Raw genomic sequence first — 13,262 nt, forward strand, 5'->3', positions numbered from 1 at the left:
CAACTCAGGCAAAAGCGATTCGAACAATATAGGAATAACTGCCTCACATTGTTCCTCTAGGGCCCAGTGGTTCCCAACCTGGGAGCCATGGCCCCCGGGGCCGTGGGATACTTTCTGGGGGGCCATGGAGTAATATGAAAATTATGGCTTTGAATTAAACTGGATTTTTTGTCTCACACCAGCACTCCAGGAACTTAAAAATCGACTTCTTAAGTCCAAATCACCATGTTATTATAGCTATTGGCACCATTACACAATTCATAACTAGTAATAACTGAATCTGAAAAGATGACAGACACTGAATGGAGCCATGGAGATTATTATATATTGGTCGGGGGCCACAGAATAGAAAAGGTTGGGAACCATTGCTCTAGGCTATGTTATGACACGTTCACCTCTTGAATTTTTCTCACAGGAAATCTGCAATAAAATAATATTTATTGTAATCAGCTCGTTGTAATTAATTAATAACTACGAACTAATCAATGATATGGCTCTTAACTTCATGCCATCAAAATAATCGGGTTACATGCAAAGGACATGAGTTTCTGCCATAGGATGGGCGCACTGTTTTTTGTCAGTTGCGACAACACTTATGCTTGTAATTTGCTTCAGTCAAATCACATCGCCCTCCGGGCAGCTTACCAACCATGCACGCAAACCGCCCCGTGTTTTCACCGCATAACCAACTCGAACAAGAGCTGTAGCTAAAACTTCCTAAGTCTTCAGGAGAATCTACTCTACAAACACAACCTTGCAGATTATGCCGGTGAGCTGCTCGGCATTACCAACTTTTTTTCCTTACAACTAAGCTCTGCAGAATAAGGGTCAGCTTTGAGAAAGGACTGACTGATCTCCTGATGGAAAGGCCCCGGCGCGCCTTGAGCGTACAGGAAGGGACAGCAGACAGGGATTATTTGAATGGATAGGCGCTAGTCAGCAAGATATAATGAGCATAGCAATGTTCATTCATTACGTGACGCCATGCAAGCCCCAAGTATAGGAGTAAAGAGAGGTACAGTTAAAACTCTAACACCCATGAGTCACTGCATCGAAAGTTTATGATTAGGTTATCTTTATTATTATTATTATTATTATTATTATTATTATTATTATTATTATTATTATTATTATTATTATTTTAATTATTATTATTATTATTATTATTATTATTATTATTATTATTATTATTATTATTATTATTATTATTATTATTATTATTATTACTTTTATTACAACTACTACTACTACTACTACTACTACTACTATTAATGTTAGTAGTAGTAGTAGTAGTAATAGTAGTTGTAGTAGTAGTAGTAGTAGTAGTAGTAGTAGTAATGGTGATAATAATAATAATGATGATGATGATGATGAACAGCTAGATAAAGAAAGCACTCATGCATCACTCCCATCCAAGGTCGCCCACACATAACGAAGGGTGATAATTTAAGTACCTTGCGTGGCGCCTCCAGATGCAACGCCACGCAACTCCTGAATGCCACATCGGATAACGACACAATATACCTGCATCATCACTCACGAAATGACAACGTCAGACACGAAAAAAAATCGTGTCAATGAAAATATAAACGGAGATATAGAATGCATGTTATTCGCAGGTAGCACAGTAAGTTCCACGATGCAGTGATAGCAAAGTGAGCAGCTGCGTCATGCAAGTGTGGCAAGGGCACGCATGAAGGGCAGTGCAGGTCGTGGCATTAAAACTTTCCACTTCACGCATGGTGATCAACAACTGACTGGCAGAGTAGCGGCGTGCATAAACTGCGGTTCGTGCTCATGCAAGGCTGCGACACAAGGATAATAGGACGCATCACGAGATGATGAAGAAAAAGAAAAAAAAAAAAGAGGAGGAAAGTGCAGAGCTGTAATAAGACTAGCGTGTGTCCTTAATTCCTACCCTGCTGCATTTGGGAATGGCTGAGAAAAGATCAGCTGAGATTCGAAAAAGTAAAGTAACTTAACGAAGCCGGTTTTAGTTTGTGACTTGTGTCGTGTGTGTGTGTGTGTGTGGGGGAAATGTGCTTCCTTGAATACCTCGCCGACATCAAGGACCGCCTAAAATATTTATGAGCTATCATAACAATGCGCCGCAAGATCCAAGAACTTACACACGGTAAGTACACATTCCTACATCGATTCCCCCCAATCCCGCCCCTCTCTCCCCGTCCCTCTCCTCCTCCTCCTTCGCTTCCTTTGCCCTACTCTTCTTTCTTACTATTATTTTCTTTACGTTCTCCTTCCCTCATATTTGTTTTCTTCCCTCCCTTCCTTTTCGTATTTTTTTTCCACAAGCTTTTCCTTTTTTACCCTTTTATTCCTTCCCTCCCTTTTTCTCCCTTAAAATTTTGACATGATCCTCCTTACTTTTCCTTTATCCTTCCCCATCCCATTTCATTCTTTTCACTTTCCTTATCTATTTTCACTCTCCTTCCCTTTATTTGTTTATAAACTGTCTCTTCTTTTCTTACACTTCATTTCCACTCCAGTTCTCTTCTCGACGTTTACATTGTCCCTTCTCTCCTCTCTTCTTGTTTTCTCTTATTTCTTCTCTTTTTCTTCACTTTCTTTGCCCATTTTTCTCTTCCCCCGCCACACTTAGTCTGCTCCCCTTCCACCATGAGTGACATTAACAGGCATTGACCCTCTCCGCCCCCTGTCCTATTCTTTCTCACACGTTCCTCCTCCCAGTTCGTGCCGCACCTGTCATGCTGGTCATACTCTCATATCTGTCATGCTGCCGCTGTCATACCGGTGGTCAGCTCATACTGTTCACAAAAACAATGCTGGGTGAGGGGATGTACTTGCAGTCTGTGTCTCGATATAAGTAAAATACAAGCTGCAAGCAGCCCACTTGTGTATCTTCGTTCCCTTTCCCGTAGTGTTGCATGTCAGGTGTTGGAAAGAAGAATTTGTTCACTTATTCATATGCCTGCCTGTCCGTTTACTTATCGGATTCTTAGCATATTGATTTATTACAGACAGTCCCGTTGCTAAAAAAAATCTCATTAGTCACTTATTCGTATGATTATCCATTTGATTTATCAATTAGATTTGCTATAGTCATTATTTACAGGCATTCCACCGTTGCAATGAACTTTCCATTAAATCTCCAACCGTGTTGCTTGTATAACTTCCTCGCCGTTATGTTTATAAGATAAATACTTTATACATTATAAGTCAATAAATATATGGCTATTTCAACATTACGTACATATACAAATATAAAGATGACCTCTCTCTCTCTCTCTCTCTCTCTCTCTCTCTCTCTCTCTCTCTCTCTCTCTCTCTCTCTCTCTCTCTCTCTCTCTCTCTCTCCTTTGTTTCTATGCACAGATGATAAGGAAAGAAGAAGTGGAGAAGCAAAGAAGAAAGGTGTCATCAGTTTTTTTTCCATTACCATGTATCCTAATGACAGTTTAGTCAATTCAATTTTTCTAGGATGTATCATGTAAATAATTTTTCGAGCTATTATTTTGTTTTCTCGGAATAGTACTCAACTTCCACGACTCTAGCCCTATTTACCTCAACCTTTATGTACATTACCCATTTCTTGTTACTTCTATGATTATTATCATTGGTATTTCCCTATGTTGTATCGTTAGGCGGGCTCTGACTTCTGTGATAATCTTTAAAGCAACTGTAACAAGACCACGCTTAGCTAGTACACTTTGGGCTACTGTAACATGGGTAGGTACAGAAATTTGCAAAAGTGGGGTGAGCCGCGAGGTCGCGACTTCTAGGGGACCGAGCGATGTAATGTATTTATATTATAATGTACATATGAGTGTGTGACTGTGTGTCTAAGCACAGGCTCAGTGCCTTTGCCAGGATGTTATGGAACACGTCAGAGCTGATGGCCGTGGGAACACATGCTTGGCTGATACTAAATCAGCAACTGATGACAAATCATCGCCAGTCATCAACCGGAAGCCCCACCCTTCCGGACGGACTACAAGCAAATAAAAGGAGCGAACAACGCGAAGACGGGGGGAGAAGACGAGAGAAGACAGCGGGTAGCGGGCGGGCGAGTGGTGCTCGGCCGCCCCGGGCACGTTGGTGTGGCTGGCTCTCAAATCGTGCGACTCGCTCACTTAAACTGTAAACTTTGTGTACAACTGTTAATATAGTTAAAATACATTTTGTATTTGTATTGACCCTGTGAGAGAGAGAACTAAAGTGAACTCAAAGTGAACTTAACGGCTCCGCTCGGCCAAAACATAATCCACATCACTTAACTTAAAGGGCTATTGTGTTATCTCAACCACTTCAATCAACTGGAGAAAGCAGGCAACGGTACACCGGACCTGACGAGAGATAGCAGTTCGCGCCTTAAACTTAACACCAACTACTTTAAAAAGTAAAAAAAAAAAAAAAAAAAAAAAAAAAATTAAAAACGAGTAACAAAGGGAAATACGATCATGAGGAGCGGGATTGAAGACGATGGAACTTAGAGTGCAGTGTGTGTGTGTGTGTGTGTGTGTGTGTGTGTGTGTGTGTGTGTGTGTGTGTGTGTGTGTGTGTGTGTTTTACGTTTCGGCCTATGTCGCCGGTAGGCTTTCTTGGTCGGGCCTGAAGGTCGGCCTCACCCCGTTATGGCGCAGGCAAGTGTTTATAATGTGTGTGTGTGTGTGTGTGTGTGTGTGTGTGTGTGTGTGTGTGTGTGTGTGTGTGTGTGTGTTTAATCATACCCCCTATTGTGGCTCCCTGAGGTTGCACACACCGTCTGACACCCTAGTGCCGTCTCTCTTAAATGCGGGCCGACCGGCCGAATCCTATCTAGAGTCCCTTGATAGAGAGAGTCCCGACATAGGCGGCCCTGTGTGCGCCTATGCGCTCACTACAATTTTAAGATACTGAATTTTATCTGCTTGACCATTCAGATAAAATACCGTACGGAACAATTGGCGTTCCGTATTGGTTCAAAACGGAACGATACATTTAATTATCGAATACAGAGCGATTCCGTATTTTAAGGAACGGCAAGGCTGCCGCCAAGACAGTCGCCAAGACAGTAGCGAAGACCGTCAGGTAGACCGTCGGCCAACTCCTTGGCAACTGTCGGCCAGCTAGTCGGCCAACCAGTTGGCAGACAGTCTGGAAGATTGTCGTCAAGACCGTCTGCGACTGTCGGCCAATCGGTCGGCAGATTCGTGGTTGTCATAGACATGGCTCCATTTCAAAAATTGACCGTTGAGACTCGTCTAAATGCAGAAGTCGCTGGGTTGTCGTGGCCCAGAGTCGGCACAGTGTGAACGGGGCTTTAGGCAGACTCGGCAACGAACTCACATGGCGCAGTGTTTGGTTATCTGAGGACTAAGGAGTGGAGAGGATAGGTGCCAGCCACCCATCGTGTGCAGTGCAGTGTTGCGTGTGTGACTCAGCGACGTGTGCAGTGCAGTGTTAGTGACTAACATGTGCAGTGTCAGTGACTCAGTTACGAGTGCAGTGTTCCGTGGTGCTTGGCGGTGTCTGTTTGCCCGACAGTGGAGGGAGCAGCGTCAAGAACTGCCACTTTGAGAGACGCGCTGCCCTACACCCTCTCGACGCGAGCCCGCGGGGCACTGAGTCTGAGCCACTGACTCTTAAGCCCCGTCCACACTGTGCCGACTCTGGGCCACGACAACCCAGCGACTTTTCCATTTGACAAGTTGGTTCCCATGCTCCAAGAAGGGGGGAAGTTTTTTAGGGGGTCTTGGTGTTTTGCCGACTGTCTAAGACATTCGGCCAACTACTATCCATATCAGACCCTATGACATACCGTTTTACGCAAATATCTTTCAAATAAAGACTCGGATCAGCATGGGACTTTGGCACAGATTGTTTCACACACTCCGCTAATTTTTGACGCTATTGTGCATTGCCAGATGTGGTTTATTATGGCGTTTACTCCTGACTGTGATGGCAAAACCTGCGTGAGCCACTTACACATTCGAACAGGTGAGGCGTGACGTATTTGTGACGTGTATCCACCACCTACCTCCACCCCCTCTCTCTCTCTCTCTCTCTCTCTCTCTCTCTCTCTCTCTCTCTCTCTCTCTCTCTCTCTCTCTCTGTGTGTGTGTGTGTGTACATGCGATGTGAAGCTTTGCACACATATGACGTCTACAATGGCGGATAACTCGAAAGTATATGCTAAGTATGATAGGGTGTTTTATGCACACAACCCTGATTCCTGTTCCAGCGTAATTGAATGTTGCTTAAGTGCTGTATGACTGTATGAGGTTTGTTTGGCAATTATACAACCATTGAAAGTTGTACGAGTATATGACCCTCCTTCCCACAGGTTACGTTGAGCGTATGATGGGATGAAGCACGAAGCTGACGCTTGATCATTTATAGGAAATCGCGTAAGAGACGGAAATGAATAAGGGTGGAATTGAAGCAGGATCTCATTGCAGAGTAAAAACGTGAAAAGAAATTGGAGAAATATATGAATAATTTGTTCTGATGTTAGGAAAAGACTGCCATACGATATGGGTTCAAGTAGATATGTTAAAAAGTCATAGCAAGTATCTGATGGGTGGATTAATAATGTAAATAACTGGCCACATATGCTACTTCAATATTCATCACCATCGACAAACATCATCCTCGTCATCACTTGATGCTGATGCAGACGGGATATAATTTCAATTTATCTGCCATTAATTCAAGTCATACGTGTGCATGGATTCATATCTCGTGTACAGCGCAAGTGAGAGAGAGAGAGAGAGAGAGAGAGAGAGAGAGAGGGGGGGGGGGGGGAAGGGAGGTAAACGAGAGAAAGAGGGCCGGGGAGAGAGGGAATGCGGGGGAGATGGAAGAGGGTAGGAGGGAGGGAAAGGGAGGGATGGGAGTAGGGGAAGCCAGGGGTGGTGGTAGTTGGTGGATACACGTCACAAGTACGTCACGCCTCACCTGTTCGAATGTGTAAGTGGCTCACGCAGGTTTTGCCATCACAGTCAAGAATAAACCCCATAATTAACAACATCTGGCAATGCACAATAGCGTCAAAAATTAGCGGAGTGTGTGAAACAATCTGTGCCAAAGCCCCATGCTGATCCGAGCCTTCGTTTGAAAGATATTTTCGAAAAACGGTATGTCATAGGGTCGGTCTGATATGGATAGTAGTTGCCAGCATATCGTGCTAACCCTCACGACTCCACACTCCCGTCACGACGTCAGCGCAGCATTCGGCAAGTCTCAAGACCTCTTTCAAGACATGCCCATCAACACTCAAGACTTCGTGTACCCTAGAGTCGTGGGTAGTCGTGTCCCAGAGTCGGCACAGTGTGAACGGGGCTTTAGCGATGTGGGTTTCGGTCCGAGTAATACTCGGTTTACTCGGTTCTTGGATTTGAGTGAGTACTACCAAAGCCGTCTCTATTAAAAAAGACTTAGCCTAGAGACGAAAACCTTCGATGACGTCAAAACAGCGTCCGGCGCGCGCCGACGCCGCCGAGTGCCTTGAATTTGAATTCAGTGTTTGTATTGTTTTCGTGAGGAGTGGGTGCGCTCTTCATGAACTCCAACAACAACATCATTCCATACAAGGTGAGAAACTTATTTAGTAGTAAATTAATACTGTATTAAAGTAGCATTATACAGTGCTGTGAATATCATTGTGTTTCATGTGTTAAATGTGTATGTTGAATCTTTGAGGTTACTCTTGTGAATGGACGTCAGTATTATGGCTTATCAAAAAAAAAACTGTGGTAAGCCAAATTAATCTCATAATACTAGAGACAGATATACATCATCCATCTATTACAGTGGTTCTTAACCTTTTTCATCGTCTTATCCCCTGAGACTCTCCGGGGCATTACCGTGACCCCTATATTAAATTTTGCAATGGTGAACTTTCCGTAAAGGTAAGGTAAAACAAAACTATATGAAGATCCTGATTTATTAAAAATTATACAAATAAAAGACCTTGAAAAATGCCACAAATCCCCGACAAGTGCTAAAACAGTACAGACCATCAAACTTTCTCCACTTATAAACACTTATAAATTGGGCCAGATGATAGCCAATATAGCACAGTATCCATTTAAAACTCATCACTGATAAATAAATTTGTTCACGAGAGGTATATTAATTTCTCTCAAGAAAAAAGAAAAAAAACTTCAAAATAATAGCCTATTTTTCAAAATAAGAGCTTAGAATTCTTAAATGCAAAATAATAGCCTAGTATTCCTAATTGTTAAATAATAGTTTTGTATTCTTAGATGCAAAATAATAGCCTAGTATTCCTAAATGCAAAATAATAACCTACTGTTCCTAAATGCTAAATAATAGCCTAGTATTTATGAATGCAAAACAATAGCATTTTATTCCTAACTACAAAATAATAGCCTTGTATTCATGAATGCAAAATGATAGAATCGTATTCGGGGGTGAAAATATCCATTTAATGCTAAAACAATTATCATATCATTAATTTGGCTTTGCTTTCTGGCAACTACCAATGGCTAATCTTTCCGCTATTTGTATTACTATAATGTCCAACGCTTTTAATCGAACCGTAACATAAAATCAAACTTGCACATGATTTTAACTCGTATGATAAAATGATACTATTTGAGTGTGGAAGAACAATGGACGAAGATTTATGAAACGTTATCGTTCAGTGTAGGGAGAACTCCTTGGGATGATAGGCTACACACATGATCTTATAAAAGTTATTATTAGCCTTATATATATATATATATATATATATATATATATATATATATATATATATATATATATATATATATATATATATATATATAAGGTATACACCTAATTATTCGGTTTAGTTGAATAACAAAAATATGGGCACCGAGCTATTCACATCGCTTTTCGTGTTATGTCACGAAAAAAGGAGTCATCAGATTAGCGAAGCCAGAGGTATGCTTTTGTCTCACTTGTGGATCATGAGAGAGAGAGAGAGAGAGAGAGAGAGAGAGAGAGAGAGAGAGAGAGAGAGATTAACAACGAGGCGGCGGGCGCCATGGAAAATGATGCTACTACGTAGGGAACACCTTACGATGCTAGGCTACACACATCTTACAAGGATTATATCAATAGCCTAATAGTTTGTGTGTGTGTGTGTGTGTGTGTGTGTGTGTGTGTGTGTGTGTAAATATATAAATAAATAAATAAGTAGGTGAATAAATAAATATATGAAATAAAAAAAATAATAAAGCATGACCCATGCTGCGTGCGTCACCATCGTTGGTACCGTTAGTACCGGTACCAGTACCGGAGTGTGCCGGCCGTTTCTCTTTGAGTACTTACTTTCTACACAAAAAATCAGTATATAGGTATTATGAAAAGACTCATTATCTAATAACACTAACAGCAGATATTAGCAAAGTTCTGGCACCAACTTTTCCTATCTTTTATACATACTGACAGCATATATGGTACCGGTACTACTGGTACTGGAGTTCTCAGAACCGGAATTACCGGTACTCAAACTAACGGTACCTACATATTAGTTGCCAGTTTTCGCCAGCTGACTGAATTGTTCTGAAATCTGTGTCTTCACTTCTGTCCGCGACTGTACAATAATATCAAAATAATAATAATAATAATAATAATAATAATAATAATAATAATAATGTTAGTGGATAGTATGAAAAAGGTGGATAGAAAATTGGAGAAAATAGTTTTAGTGAGTGAGGCATTGCGGACGCCGCTCGTGACGTCATCAATCCCAGGCGCAGGATTTTATATAGAGACGGCTTTGGTATTACTCGGTTTACTCGGTTCTTGCAATTCAGTTACTTTTTTTCCAGCAAGGGGGGGAGCTCAGTGGCAAAAACAAAAAATAGCAACAAAATAGTCCGCTAGCTGCTCCTTCAAAGAAAAACAGAAGAGACCAGACGACAGCAAATTCGGGAGCGTCAAAGGCATTACGTATTTAAGGGGAGGCAACGCCCCCAAAAAATCAATTTTTCGAGCTATAAATCAAAATTGGGTTTTTAACAGTTTTGTTATCCCTGAAATAATGCGGGTTTTCTGTGAAAACCGCATCCACTTATCTCAATTCTTTCTATTTTAAAATGCGCTTTGTTTACCGTCAATTAAAGGTTCTTTAAATGTCCCGCGCACGTGATGGCATGTATGCCGTCACTCTGCATCATTTTGATTTTTTTATTTTTTTGGGGGGGGCGTTCTTTTATAGTATTTTACAATTTTGAGCACCACATGGCAATACCGAGTGTCGGTGGTGGTCTCACAGACTGTCATACGGGAAGGTTGTTGTCACCACCCTTGCCAGCGTTACCCTTGCATTGAACGCCTTACTTGACAGTTTTTCTTGGTTGTTTTTGCTTTCACATCAAGATGGGGCGACTAAAAAGGCATAAGAGCAATCTGAGAAACCTTATGGCAGCTATAAATCAGCGAAGAGGGCTGCCAACCTCCGAAGAGCGCGATGGGACTATCACCGATAGTGATGGAAAGGAACGGAATATCACTGAAATTAATGTCAAATTGGTGTATGAAGCCCTCATCAATAACCTTGGAGCACCTGGACTGAACCGCATCATTGCAGCCCTCAGCATGCCTTCCATTTCTCAGGGCAAGTTTGACAGGTACGCAAGATACCTGTACAAGAGGATGGAGAGTCATTATGAAGATATGATGAAGAAGGGAATAAAGGCAGTTTTTCAGCACTACAAGAACACTGGTGTGAAGCCTGATGCAGCTACGGGATACCTGGATATTGCTGTATCTTACGATGGCACCTGACAGAAAAGAGGACACACTTCTCACGCGTAAAAGGGGATCAGGTGCCTTTTCTGAAAAATTATGCTCATAATGAAATGAGAAAAGAAGTCTTTTTATCCTTAGTAGCCTTCAAATACACTATTACAACAATACACACAAATATTTTGATATGTTTATGCGGGAGCAACTATAAGTTTACAGAAAACAAGCCATATCTCGAAATGTAAGTTTTTGTTATTAAAGCTGATATTACTCACTTATTAATTAACCGATTGTAAAAGTGAATATTCCTATGGAAAACTAAATGCATCCCCTATTTTTTGGCCGTAAGAAAAATTTACTTTCCTTATAGTTGTGATTTATTTAGAAATATTTTTGTCAATAAAATTTACTGTTTTTTTTTTCAACATGTTTCTCATCATATTACAGAACTGTGAAAACACTTAGAAAAAATATGCTATGGCGAAAATGTAGCAACAGGTATGGTTATTAAAGGGACAAAAATTCAAACTTGTGCGTGACCGTTACAAGCTAGAATATCCGTTACAACTTTCCTATTTTTCAAGTATAGTATTTTCATTTTTTCCGAAAGTATTTATCCAACTCCAATGAAATTTACAGGGTTTCTTATTTTGACAAGACACTATAAGCTGTGTATTTTTTCAAAGAACTAGGCCGAAAAAAATTTGCACCTTCACGTATAACTGGCGTTGCCTCCCGATAAAAATCATCTGTTCTCAGACGAATTTAAACATTTCTCATCTCTGGCAACCCATTGATCCCCCACCTCTATAGCCTTCTGGTGATTTTTTTTTTTTTTTTTTTTAGGTAGCGCTGGTAGGCTCTCTTGAGAGGCCTTCTGGACCATGTTTTGGACGGCCCCAGCCCGTTAATGGCGCAGGCCAATATTATTTATAATGGCTGCCGTGACATAGGCTGTGAATCTTTGCTTGGCCCATATGCTACCCCCGGTGCTCCTCTAGACGAAAGTCGCTGAAGTTAGGGTTGACCAAAGATCTGAGCGCCATGTGGGTAATCTTCCACTACTCGGCGATGACTTGAAAAATATCTTGTAATGGAGGATCTCGAACCTAGGTCCACGGATTCACTACGCCTGCACACGCTGACCACTCGGCCACCGCCTCCCAACCCCACCGCCCAGCCATCCCTGTACCATCTGCCGTCCGCCTGTCGCCTTAGAGAAAAGTAATCATTTGGTACCAGGTTTACTCGGTTTTGAAGAGTAATCAAAACCGAATTACTCGGTTTGTAGAAAGTACTCGGTTTCCCCATCCCTACTGACTAAACCACTGAGTGAGGGGACTCGCTGCCCGCCCAAAGCATACCGCGCTGCTCGGCCCGCCATCCGCCCCCCTTCCCCGCCTCTGACAGCCACCCTCTGCACACCGCCCGACGCCCGTCCACACTGCCACACTGCACCCCCACACACTGTTGCATTCCACACTGGCTACCACAGATTCACCCCGCTTCTTATGGTACTCGCCTGAGCTCATCTACGATACATCACCATAGGTAGAGGCCACAAGAAGACAGCTACTTCAGAATCGACTCCTCCGGCTGCCTCCTCGTCAACAGCCGACCCTCCCACCTCTCCCCACAGCGGCCGCTCCTCTCCACCACCCTCCACCTCTCCACCTGCCTCATCTGACTTGCAGGCTCTCTAGTCACAGGATGGATAATGAACAGAGATGAAGTCGCCTGCGCGGAGAGGGACGCCCAGCGAAGGGAAGACACCGCCCGTTTCGAGGCCTTGCTGTCCAGGCTTGCGAGCACAGGACCCTCTTCACCTACGCCGGCAGGAGCTAACTCAGGCGGTTCCGACGTTACAGCAACTACGCCGCTTAGCCCCGTAGTTGCTCCTTCGACGCCCAAAGCTGCTGTCCAGCCCCCGCCTCAACTCGCCTCTGATGTTACGATGGTCGACCTCGCTAGCCTGCCGCAGTAGAAACAACTGATCCAGCTGCGGATGTGCCTCTCGCTAGAGACCCAGAGGGTGCTGGAGCACAGTTTATAGGTGCCTCCAGACGGGATGGCCTCTGCGGACGAGGTCCTTGACGTCTTGGAGGAGCACATCAAGGGCTTCAGTAGCGAAGCACTTCGACGACGGGCGTTCACCAGTTGTAAGCAGGCAGCCGGCTAAACCTTTGCAGACTTCTTCGTCAGGCTGAAGTCTCTCGGAGGAGAAAGAAGTCTGCAAGGCCAAGAACAGCGAGTGTGAGGAGGCATGGATGAAACACGGGATCCTCATCGGCGTCCAGGACGAGGAGCTGGTGCAGAAGATCATCTCCATGGACGCCTCTTACACACTCCAGTAGGTGGTGACGGTGTGCCGCTCCTACGAGGCCACCAGGTTAGCGACCTCCGCTTTAAGGGCCCCACCTGCCGTCCGAGCCGTATCTCAGTACAAAAAGGGAAAAAAAGGCGGCCCACAAGGCGAAGGCAGAAGCACGCCCAGCCGCCCCTAAGACGCTCTCCTCCTGCAGCGGCTGCGGCAAACAGCAGCGTGGACCACACGGGTG

At 43.3% G+C, this 13,262-nt stretch overlaps 1 protein-coding gene and 1 long non-coding RNA gene across 3 annotated transcripts in view; one reads left to right on the top strand and one right to left on the bottom strand.

The window, feature by feature from the left end:
- The window catches only part of LOC127003789 (putative thiamine transporter SLC35F3), a 209,000-nt gene that overhangs the window by 170,566 nt on the left and 25,172 nt on the right, over positions 1-13,262 (bottom strand). The gene's annotated exons all lie outside the window — the stretch shown is intronic.
- Positions 7,244-13,262, top strand: part of LOC127003800 (uncharacterized) — a 30,586-nt gene continuing 24,567 nt past the window's right edge. The window contains exon 1 of the long non-coding RNA XR_007757407.1: positions 7,244-7,554. This is a non-coding gene — a long non-coding RNA (uncharacterized LOC127003800). The remainder of the gene's footprint in view (positions 7,555-13,262) is intronic.

This window comes from Eriocheir sinensis, chromosome 3, assembly GCF_024679095.1.
Source record: "Eriocheir sinensis breed Jianghai 21 chromosome 3, ASM2467909v1, whole genome shotgun sequence".
Taxonomy (NCBI): Eukaryota; Metazoa; Arthropoda; class Malacostraca; order Decapoda; family Varunidae; genus Eriocheir; species Eriocheir sinensis.